Here is a 10708-nt window from a genome sequence, read left to right on the forward strand (position 1 = left end):
GGGAAATGCAGCTCACATGTATTGATATTTACAATGCAGTGGACTTGTTTATGAAGACAAAAGACAATAGAAGCAGAGAGCCCGCTTCCAAGCAAGATGTTTCTGCTTATTCAACTCAGTGCTGGAATCATTTTGGTGTTTGCTTTACTTGCAGGTACCTTTCTAGGTTTGCGCTGCAGTGAGATTTCATTCTCTACATTTAAAGGACATCCTTTCTGAGCTGCTGTGAATAAATTTGCAGTGGAACTGTATATCTTCATCTAAAGGAGAATTAGCTGTACCTTGAATAAAGACTGTAGACAACTTCATAATATTACTCACAATGTCATCGGATTGGAGTCAGAATCCCAGTGAACTGAATCATCTTGGCATTGACGAGCTCTGGGATAACATCAGAGCTGGAATCCAGCAAGTGTATGCCAGACAAAGTATGGTGAAATCCAGATACATAGAACTCTACACTCTTCTTTATAACCACTGTTTATACGTGTCCCCTCAATTCCAGACTAAATCAAAAAAGGAGCAGAAGCTGAGGGAAGATGAGAATGTTGGCTTGGAATTATACAAACGAATTAAAGAATTTTTGAAGAATCATTTGACAAATCTTCCTAAGGATGGAGAAGATTTGATGGATATAGGAATACTGAAGTTCTATACTCAACAATGGGAAGATTACCAGTTTTCGAGCAAAGTGCTGAATGGGATTTGTGCCCGCCTCAATAAACATTTACTTAATATCACAAATAATGCAAGACACAAAGTTTGTGAAATATATTCTCTCGCAATGGTGACTTGGAGAGATTGTCTTTTCAGGCCATTGAATAAACAAGTAACAAATGCTGTTTTAAAACTGATTGAAAAGGAAAGAAATGGTGAATCCATCAATACAAGACTGATAAGTGGTGCTATACAGTCTTACATGGAACTGGGGGTGAATGAAGATGATCAGTTTCAGGAGGGCCCTATGTTAACAGTGTACAAAGAAGCCTTTGAATCTCAGTTTTTGGCTGACACAGAGAGATTTTATACCAGAAAGAGTACTGAATTGTTGCAGCAGAACCCAATCACTGAATACATGAAAGAGGTTGAGGCTCTGCTGCTGGCGGAGCGGCGGAGGGCCCAGGCCTACCTTCACCAGAGCACGAGGAACAAGCTAGTCAGGAAATGCAGGCAGGTACTCGTGGAGAAACACTTGGAGATTTTCCTCACAGAATTTCAGAATTTACTGAACGCCAACAAAAGTGAAGATTTGGGTCGCATGTATAAGCTCATATATAGAATCAAGAATGGCCTGGGAGAATTTAAAAAACTCCTGGAGACACACATTCATAATCAGGGTCTTGCAGCAATTGAGAAGTGTGGAGAAGCTGCTTTAAATGACCCCAGAGTGTATGTAGAGATAGTGTTGAATATCCATAAAAAATACAATGACCTGGTGATATCAGCATTCAGGAACCATGCTGACTTCGTGGCTGCACTGGACAAGGCTTGCAGTGGCTTCATAAACAACAATGCAGTTACCAAAATGGCTCAGTCATCCAGTAAATCCCCCGAGTTGCTGGCTCGATACTGTGATTCCTTGTTGAAGAAGAGTTCCAAGAACCCAGAAGAAGCAGAACTAGAAGACACACTTAACCACGTGATGACGGTCTTCAAGTATATGGATGACAAAGATGTGGTTCAGAAGTTCTACACGAAAATGCTGGCCAAAAGGCTTGTCCGTCAGAACAGTGCAAGTGATGATGCTGAAGCAAGCATGATCTCTAAGTTAAAGCAAGCTTGTGGTTTTGAGTATACCTCCAAACTTCAGCGGATGTTTCAAGACATTGGTGTAAGCAAAGCTTTGAATGCGCAGTTCAAAAAGCACCTGATGGATTCAGAGCCTTTGGACTTAGATTTCAGTATTCACATTCTGAGTTATGGATGGTGGCCCTTTGAGGAATCTTGTACGGTTCTCTTGCCATCAGAGCTGGAATCATGTTATCGGCGCTTCACAGCATTTTACACCAGCCTTTACAGTGACAGAAAATTGTCATGGGCATATCAACTGTCTGAAGGAGAATTAGTAACAAACTACTTCAAAAACAAATACACTTTGCATGCATCTACATTCCAGATGGCTGTCCTGCTCCAGTACAACACGGAAGATGCTTACACTGTTCAACAGCTGACAGACAGCACTCAGATCAAAATGGACATTGTGGCACAAGTCTTACAGATTTTATTGAAATTTAAGTTACTGGTTTTGGAAGACAAAAGTGCAAATGTTGATGAGGTGGAACTGAAGCCAGACACCTTAATAAAACTACATTTAGGTTATAAAAGTAGGAAATTAAGGGTTAATATCAGCTTGCCAATGAAAATTGAACAGAAGCGGGAACAAGAAACCATGTACAAAAACATTGAGGAAGATCGCAAACTGCTGATCCAGGCAGCTATTGTGAGAGTTATGAAAATGAGGAAGGTTGTAAAACACCAGCAGTTACTTGGAGAAGTAATAACTCAGTTGTCCTCAATATTCAAGCCTCAGATCTCAGTGATTAAGAAATGCATTGACATTCTGATCGAGAAAGAATATTTGGAGCGAGTGGGTGATGAAAAGGACACCTACAGTTACTTGGCTTAACTCTCCTGGAAGGGTCTGACTGCGGGCACAGCCCCTCATCCCCACTGGAAGGAGGGAGACAAGATCACAGTGGTGGCAGAGTCACTCCAACCTCCTCCTTGGCCCCAGGTCCAGGTACCCATCACTGGCTCCGGATGGAGAACTGCATAGGATTGCCACACCTTACATCTGTAAATATGGACACTGATGCCTTTTAACCTAATTGAAGACCAGAGGAGAGGGAACTTGCCACCCTGAGGGCTGCATGCTTTTGCATCCAGATCAACCCATTGGCCACATGAATAATAGCTGCTAGCTGGGCAGCCCCTTGGAGGCTGACAGCACCTTGAGAGCAGGTCTGAATGGACCCACTTGTAATCTGTTATGAGAAACCATTTGTCTATGTGCTTCATTTTTTTAACTGTGGAAATAAAGAAAATTAAAGGGAAAAAAATGAATTGGTTCTGGAAAGTGTCAAAGAATGTTCAGAAGCATGGAGAATAAATTCAGAAGTTCAAATTTTAATTTCAATAGAATTTCAGAGTAAAGTAATAGAGAAAAATCAAAGAAAGTCAATATTTGGGGAAATAAGGGGAAATAATTTCTCAGAATTATAGAAATGTATGATTCCACACATTACAAAAGTCCATTTAATGCAAAGCAATATCAAAGCAGATTTTAAAAGCAAGAAACAAATGAAATCACACCTGAACACATGGTAGAGTAGCTTCCACGTGTTAAGGATAAAGGGAAACTTTGAAAGTCATCAGAGGGGAAAAGCAACATAATAAAGTGTAAAAATCCATTTTCATTAGTTATTTCATTAGACACATGACATGAGGTTTGCTAGATACATGACATCAATAGAGCTATACTTCCAAATTACTGAGGGAGAGTTCTATTTCTGCAATTGCTCACTAACGGTTTCAGACCAACCTTCCAACCAAGGAAAACTTTAAAGTATAGACAAAATTAAAAATGGAAAGAAAAAGCTGAAAATTGCAGTTAAGCTTTAACCAACAGGCTTGGAGTGTTCAAAACTGTCACATTCCAAAGACAGGATTGGTTCCTGAGTGAAAAGTCTTTAGAATACCCTTTCTGTTAAGAGTGTATGTATATACATGAGGTCTTGGGGACATGCCAAATAGTTCTGCTAATAACGTGACATGGTGGGGTACTTGGACCACACTTTATCAGTCTGACCTCTGGAGTTGCTAGAAACTAAGTAACCAAGGTCAGCCACTTGGACAATAAACCATGCCTACTTGACTGACTCTTAATAGAAACCTTGACACCAAGACTCCTATGAAATAGGCTGTTTGACAAAAGTTCATACACCTTGTCACATAAGTTGCTGGGAAATTAAATGTTATTCAATGACTCCAGGAAAGAGAACAGTTGGGAGCTTGTTCCTAATCTCTTCTTGACCCTGACCTTTGCACCTTTTGCCTTGACTGAGTTTTTGTATCCTTTGGTGTAGGAAACTGTGGCTGAGGAAAACAGCTTTTCTGAGTTCTCTTGAGTCTTTCTAGCAAATCATCAAACCTGAGGATGGTCTTGGGGACCTTCAACATAGAAGGATTTTCAGAATAGAAAATTCTGAAGATCAAGCATAAGTGGGAATTTGATGTGTTTGGAAGTTGTGTGACAAATTAGCAGTTGGAATGATTATTATTGGCTCTAGTTCTCCACATGGACAAATATAAATAGAATGCATTTATTACTTACCTCAAACACAAATTCCAGATGAAGAATAAATCTAAAAAGAGAAACATGACTTTTAATAAAGAAAACAGTCTCTATGATATTGAGCCCTTTAATTAAAATTTTTCCAAGGTAAAATTAGTTAAAAAAAATTGAAAAAATGATGTGGCTATCTCAAAAGTGCTAATAATCATTGACAAAACATAGCACCAATAAAATTAACAGATGGAGAAAAACTGGAAGAAAAAATTATAACTATAAATAAGATTATAAGTATATAAAATACATATTACAAAATAAAGGACCAGTACCTAGCATAAAGAACATCTATAAGTCAATAAGAAAGGTGCAAACAAATAGGACACTGGAAAAGGACAGTTTTTCAAAAAATTAAAATAGTTGACTTATAAATATATTAAAAATATCCAAAGACAGTAATAATTAAACAAATGTGATTTGAAAGAATAGGAGTATATCATTTTTCACTCATCAAATTGACTTTTTCCTAAGTCAAAAATGGTTTAAATGTTTGAGTCTTGGAAAACCGTCTCAGAGAACTGATTTTACACTGGGGCAGACAGTTTTCAGGGCAACTTGAGTGTCTTAAAATATGAAAGGTGCATACACTATAACTTAGTATTTCTGTTTCTAGGTACCTGCTTTAGGGATGATCTACTCGTGCATGTCAAAGTAAACACTTATAGATTGCTCTTTGTTAATATAACTTGTTTACTGGCTTTCAAGGACATCACACTCTATTATTTTGTTCTCTTGTCACTATTCACTCCTAACTCTGCACTATGGTTTTCTCTTTCCTGGCGGTGAAAGGTTGAAGTAGCCCCAGGCTCAGCCCCTGCTGCTATTCTCTTCTCCAGCTTCATTCACCTTCTTAATTATCTCAGATGGCTCAAAGCTTGCTGCCGTCTAAGGGATCGCACAGAGTCAGACACAACTGAAGCGACTTAGCAGCAGCATAGGCAGGTAACTCCAACATATCTCCAGAGCAGATCACTCTCCCAGACTAGACTCATATATCCAGTGTCTTACTCATTCACTACTGTATAGTTAGACAAGAATCTTCTGTGTCTCCTCAAAGTCCCTTGGCCACCGCTTCATTTACAAAGATGCTTTCTTCCCTGTGGGTCACGCTGCTGCTGCCTTTGCCATTCCCCTTGCCAAGATTCCTCTGCTGGCTGGTGGTCAAGCTGAGGTCCCAGACCGCTACACCTCTCATGTCCAACAAACCAATCCACATCCACTTGCATACCGCAATGAAAAGATGTGAGTGTGGGATTTGTCGTCCTTATTATTGACCACCAAGGTGCTGACCAGTAACGTCCAGTAGAGCAGGGCATTGCTCTTGACTAATGGGAATCAAGAGATGGAAGGAAGCTGAGTAGAAAAATTCTGTCTCTTCTCTCCTCTAAACTATTCTGAGGTGTAGTTTCTTGGGGTTACTAAATTCCAAATGGGAGGAGATGAGAGAAATCACTGCCCTTAAAAACTGAAATGCGCCTGTGAGCAAGTCAAAGCAGACCTGTAGTCAGTCACACATTTGCGGCTCCTTCTCCAGCATCAGCCCACACTCAACACTTCCTCCTCCAAAGTCTTAAACTGAGTGTAGATTTCTTCTTCTCATGTATCCCCATGGTATCTAGCATCTTGTTGAATACACATTAAAAACTCTCTGAAATGTCTTTTTAAAAGAAAGACAATGAGAATGGGAGATAGGATATGTGAAAGAGAAAGAAGGAAAGAAAAGAAAAAAAAAATTCAGACAAACATATCAGCTATTCTCTGTCTACACAGTTGTGAAGAACTACTGTTTTATTCTTTCTCTAAGTAACAAAATCCCAATAATTTATGCAGTTAAGAGAAAAGTCAGTGTTCTTCTGGCAAAGGACCTCAAGCCAATATTAAAGTTTAGATTTATCTGAGTAAAAACAATTAGCTTCTTGGCAAGCAGTGAAACTATAATTGTGCAACTTAAGTATCCTAACCTCTCTCCCCACCCCCCAATTTGGAATTTGCCCAATTTATAACTGACAGGTTGCACTTCATAAATGTTGCTGTCTTTGTGACACTTCCCTGTACAAAGACTTACATTTGTCCCCAAGAATTTTTTTGTATCAGGGCTATACCCTTATTCCAGGATTTATGATCTACTCTTTAACCATATCCTAACAATACTCTACTCTTCCTGCCAAAGAATTTTATGTTTTATAATTGCCCTAAACAATATCCACTTTGGTCATAAAGTCTTAACAGTCTTCTTTTTATGTCTATACACTCAAGGTAATGCTGCTTTCTCTCCGTAGATTTTTTTTTCCTTCCCACCTCTAATATGTTACCATTATAAGAACTTCCTCTTCTTAGTGACTATAGACCCGTGTAGTCATGGGATTAAAAAAAGAAAAGGAAGAGATAGGTCTGGATTCCAGAATTCAATAATTTAATTGATCCCAGGATAAGTGTCACCATCAAGAGATGCTGCAATGCAGGTGGTACTATGACCCAACTATACCTCAAACAAACCTTTATAAGGCATATAAGATTACTTTTTTATTGTCATCATAGGTGAGCCCTCTGTAATTGCCTCTACAATGTCTCTTCTACTACAAATGTGTCAGAACTAGTCATTCAAAACATTTCTCCATTGGCAGTTTTTATATCAAATGATACTAAGACACTGAGGATTCATTCATGATTAAGATACACCTCATCCCTGCCCTTTCAGAAGTTCTATTTCAATGAAGAGAATTAATACATAAATGAGATATTTTTAGTGCCATCAAAAAAACTAAGATGATGTGACAGTAAATTGGACAAAGGAGAAACAATTATAGATTGAGTCACCTATCAGAGAAGATTTGCTGATGTTGTGAAATGTTGAGTTGAAGCCTCGCTAAAAGACAGTATTTCAAGAGCCTGGGAAAGAGGATGCCAAGTAGTGGGACTGACAAGAGCAAAAATCTTAGGTTTGAAATGATGTTGATGTACCTGGGCAGTGAGAGTGTTCAGTGCGGTTGCAGTATAGTGAGGAGGAGACAAAATGGCACATTAAGAAAAGAGGAAACGAGTACAAAGCATTCAGATCTTGTGGACCAAGATATGGAATTTACATTTTATTGAAAATAAAATGAGAAGCTGCTAGAGAATTTTGGCAAGGGATTAACATCCAATTTTCATGTCAAAATTGCTCTGTTTCCTCCATGGAGAAGGGAAAAGAGAACACATCAGTTCCACCTTTGTTCCAACTTCAGAGATAGGTTCTCGAAAAACATTATGAGTTTTAGAGTAAAGTGACTTTTTACATCTGCTGATGATCACCTAAAAGTTTCCAGGTAGACCTTTGTTCTCTTGACATATTAGCACCAAAGGTGTTGTCTGCACATTTAACATCAGTAATCAAATAACAACCAAGCATTCGAAAGTGATAAATACAAGCAGATAGAGCTGAGGAAAAATAAGAGAAAGTTCTGATTATTACTGCATAGACCAGCTTATCAGACAAGGAAGTAATAAGGCTGAAACAATGCCTAATTACAAATACACTAACCAGGGCAGTTTTGTCTTTATGTAGAAAACATGGCTTAACTTCCCCAATTCTTATTGACTGTACTCCATTTCAACTACTTTCAACAACTAGGCATAACTCATTTTATTCTGCTCTGTTTTATTGGGCTTTGCAGATACTGTGTTTTTTTACAACACAAATTGAGATTTTGGTAACCCTGTGTCAAGCAGGTGTATGGGCACCATTTTTTCAAAAGCATTTGCTTACTTGTCCTCATATTTTGTTAGTTCTTGCAACATTTCAAACATTTCCACTATTACTATATTTGTTATGGGCTTCCCTGGTGGCTCAGTGGATAAGGAATCTGCCTGCAATGCAGGAGACCCAGGTTTGATCCCTGGGTCAGGAAGATCCCCTGGAAAAGTACATGGCAACTCACTCCAGTATTCTTGCCTGGGAAATCCCATGAACAGAGGAGCCTGGCAAGCTACTGTCCATGGGGTTGCAAGAGTTGGACACATCTTAGCGACTAAACCATCATGTTTGTTATAGTGATCAGTGATTGGCTATCTTTGATGTTACTATTGCAAAAGAAAATTTACAGCTGGCTGAAGGCTTAGATAATGAATAGCATATTTTAGCAATGAAGTATTTTTAAATTAAGATACGTATGCTGTTTTATAGACATAATGTTATTGCACACTTAGACTAGAGTACAGTATAAACATAACTTGTATGCACTGGGAAGCCAAAAACTTCATGTGACTCACTGTATGAAATAGTTGCTTTATTGTGGTGGTCTGGAACCTAACCCACAATATCTCTGAGGTGTGCCTATATATGTGTTTATATATATATATATATGCTTCCCAGGTGGCGCTAGTGGTAAACAACTTGCCTGCCAATGCAGGAGACATAAGAGATACAGGTTCAATCCCTAGGTCTGGAAGATCCCCTGGAGGGGACATGGCAACCCACTCTGGTATTCTTGCCCAGAGAATTCCATGGACAGAGGAGCCTTGTGGGCTACAGTCCATGGGGTTGCAAAGAGTTGGACATGACTGAAGCAATGTAGCATGCACATGTGCACACACATACACACACATGTTTTATGTCATTTATGTGCTGAATGTATATTCCTGCTGAAACTACAGCCTTTGCAATAGCTAATGATGCAAAATAGGGAATTTTGACGATTTACTTTTGACAAATATCCGTCCTCGGAATGTATTGCTAACAAAAGCAGGTAGTATTCAATATAGGAATGAGCCAGGTCGCATTCAGCCTGTTCAAACATGTTCAGAAAATTAAATAACCCTAGTAGGTAATAAGTGGGAAATACTGAGTGGTTGTACCTGACAAGATACTGAGCACAAGGAAGGAGAAAGTTCTGATTAGAAAAATACATCAGAGATATGTAAGTCCAAAAGTGAATGGGAGCAGGGGTAAACTAGAAAGAGCTGGGGAATGTATGCTCTCTACCATCAGTGATTTTTAAACCTGGCTGAATGGGATATAAGTGACCTCAAATGACCACCCTGATGGATCTCTGCTGCTGCTAAGTCACTTCAGTCGTGTCCGACTCTGTGTGACCCCATAGATGGCAACCCACCAGGCTCCCCCATCCCTGGGATTCTCCAGGCAAGAACACCAGAGTGGGTCGCCATCTCCTTCTCCAATGTGTGAAAGTAAAAAGTGAAAGTGAAGTCGCTCAGTCATGTCTGACTCGTAGTGACCCCATGGACTGCAGCCTACCAGGCTCCTCCATCCATGGGATTTTCTAGGCAAGAGTACTAGAGTGGCTTGCCATTGCCTTCTCCTAGTAGATATTTAATGTTGTTTTTCTTCATGTTGCCTAGCATTTAAGTTTCTACTTCCTGTTAGAATCTTATCTCCCTGTTGTCAAAGTCCCCGTTTGTGTAGCTTTGATGAAAGATCAACTCCATAGATACTAAGGTGGGTGATTTTTCTCATTCCATTCCAGTACAGCTGAGACAGCACGTGATTCAGGAGTGCCCATTTTGACGTCAGTGGCAGTCTGAACCAGTCCTTATTGCTGCATAAGCTTGTACTTCTTCCATTAACTAGCTTTTTAGAACTCCTCTGGCCTTTGCCCATTTCCCAAATCAAATCCCCCAGGCCGTCATGAATATTTTGAGCCTCCAATTCCCCTCTAAAAAAAAATTTTTTTTTTGCTTCGAATAGCCAAATCTTAGTTCTAATGCTTGACAGCAAGAAATGTAATTAATACTGACTCAGGCAATGTTTAATCATTTTTTCCTGGTGTCCAAACTCCTTCCAAGCTAATGGGGCTCAATCCTATTAACCAGTTCAGTGGAAGTTTCTGCTGTCTTCCCAAGGTACACAGCACCCCCAGTCACACCCCAAGCACTAAGATGCCTTACACTTTTCTTCCAACTCAGAAACCACCCTTAGGATACAAAAGTCATTAAGAGAAGTTTGAAGCCAAAGCTAGAACAGTTATTCTTAAATTTAGTATTCTTAAAATCTGATATAGAATTCATTAAAAGTGTAGTTTCAGAGACTACATTAACTCAAAAGTAAAACATTGGAGAAGCCCGGGGATTTGTGTTTTTTATAAGCATGGAGCCAAGGAGCTAGAATTCTATTTGGTGAGCACATTTGTGTCCGTTTGGCTTTGAAGGAGAAGAACCACATTTGGATGGTTCTCCATTCCATCATGTATTTCATATTTCCTTCATATTTACTTCACTGGCTGATTTCCAGAGAAATTTGTGATTTCTTTGGCCTTCAATGTACGATTTGCTCTGATTTGTCTGTGCCTTCTCGGGAATTTCTTGTTACCATTTAAAGTTTATTTATTTATTTTGTTGAAATGTCTAGCTTCTTATAATCAACTT

The 10708-nt window shown here is 39.1% G+C and overlaps 1 pseudogene; it reads left to right on the plus strand.

The window, feature by feature from the left end:
- Positions 1–322: 322 nt before the first annotated feature.
- Positions 323–2626, plus strand: LOC129552056 (cullin-1 pseudogene; annotated as a pseudogene).
- Positions 2627–10708: the final 8082 nt, after the last annotated feature.

Source organism: Moschus berezovskii, chromosome 3 (genome assembly GCF_049115385.1).
Source record: "Moschus berezovskii isolate FMDL1 chromosome 3, NW_MosBer_1.0, whole genome shotgun sequence".
NCBI classification, from domain to species: domain Eukaryota; kingdom Metazoa; phylum Chordata; class Mammalia; order Artiodactyla; family Moschidae; genus Moschus; species Moschus berezovskii.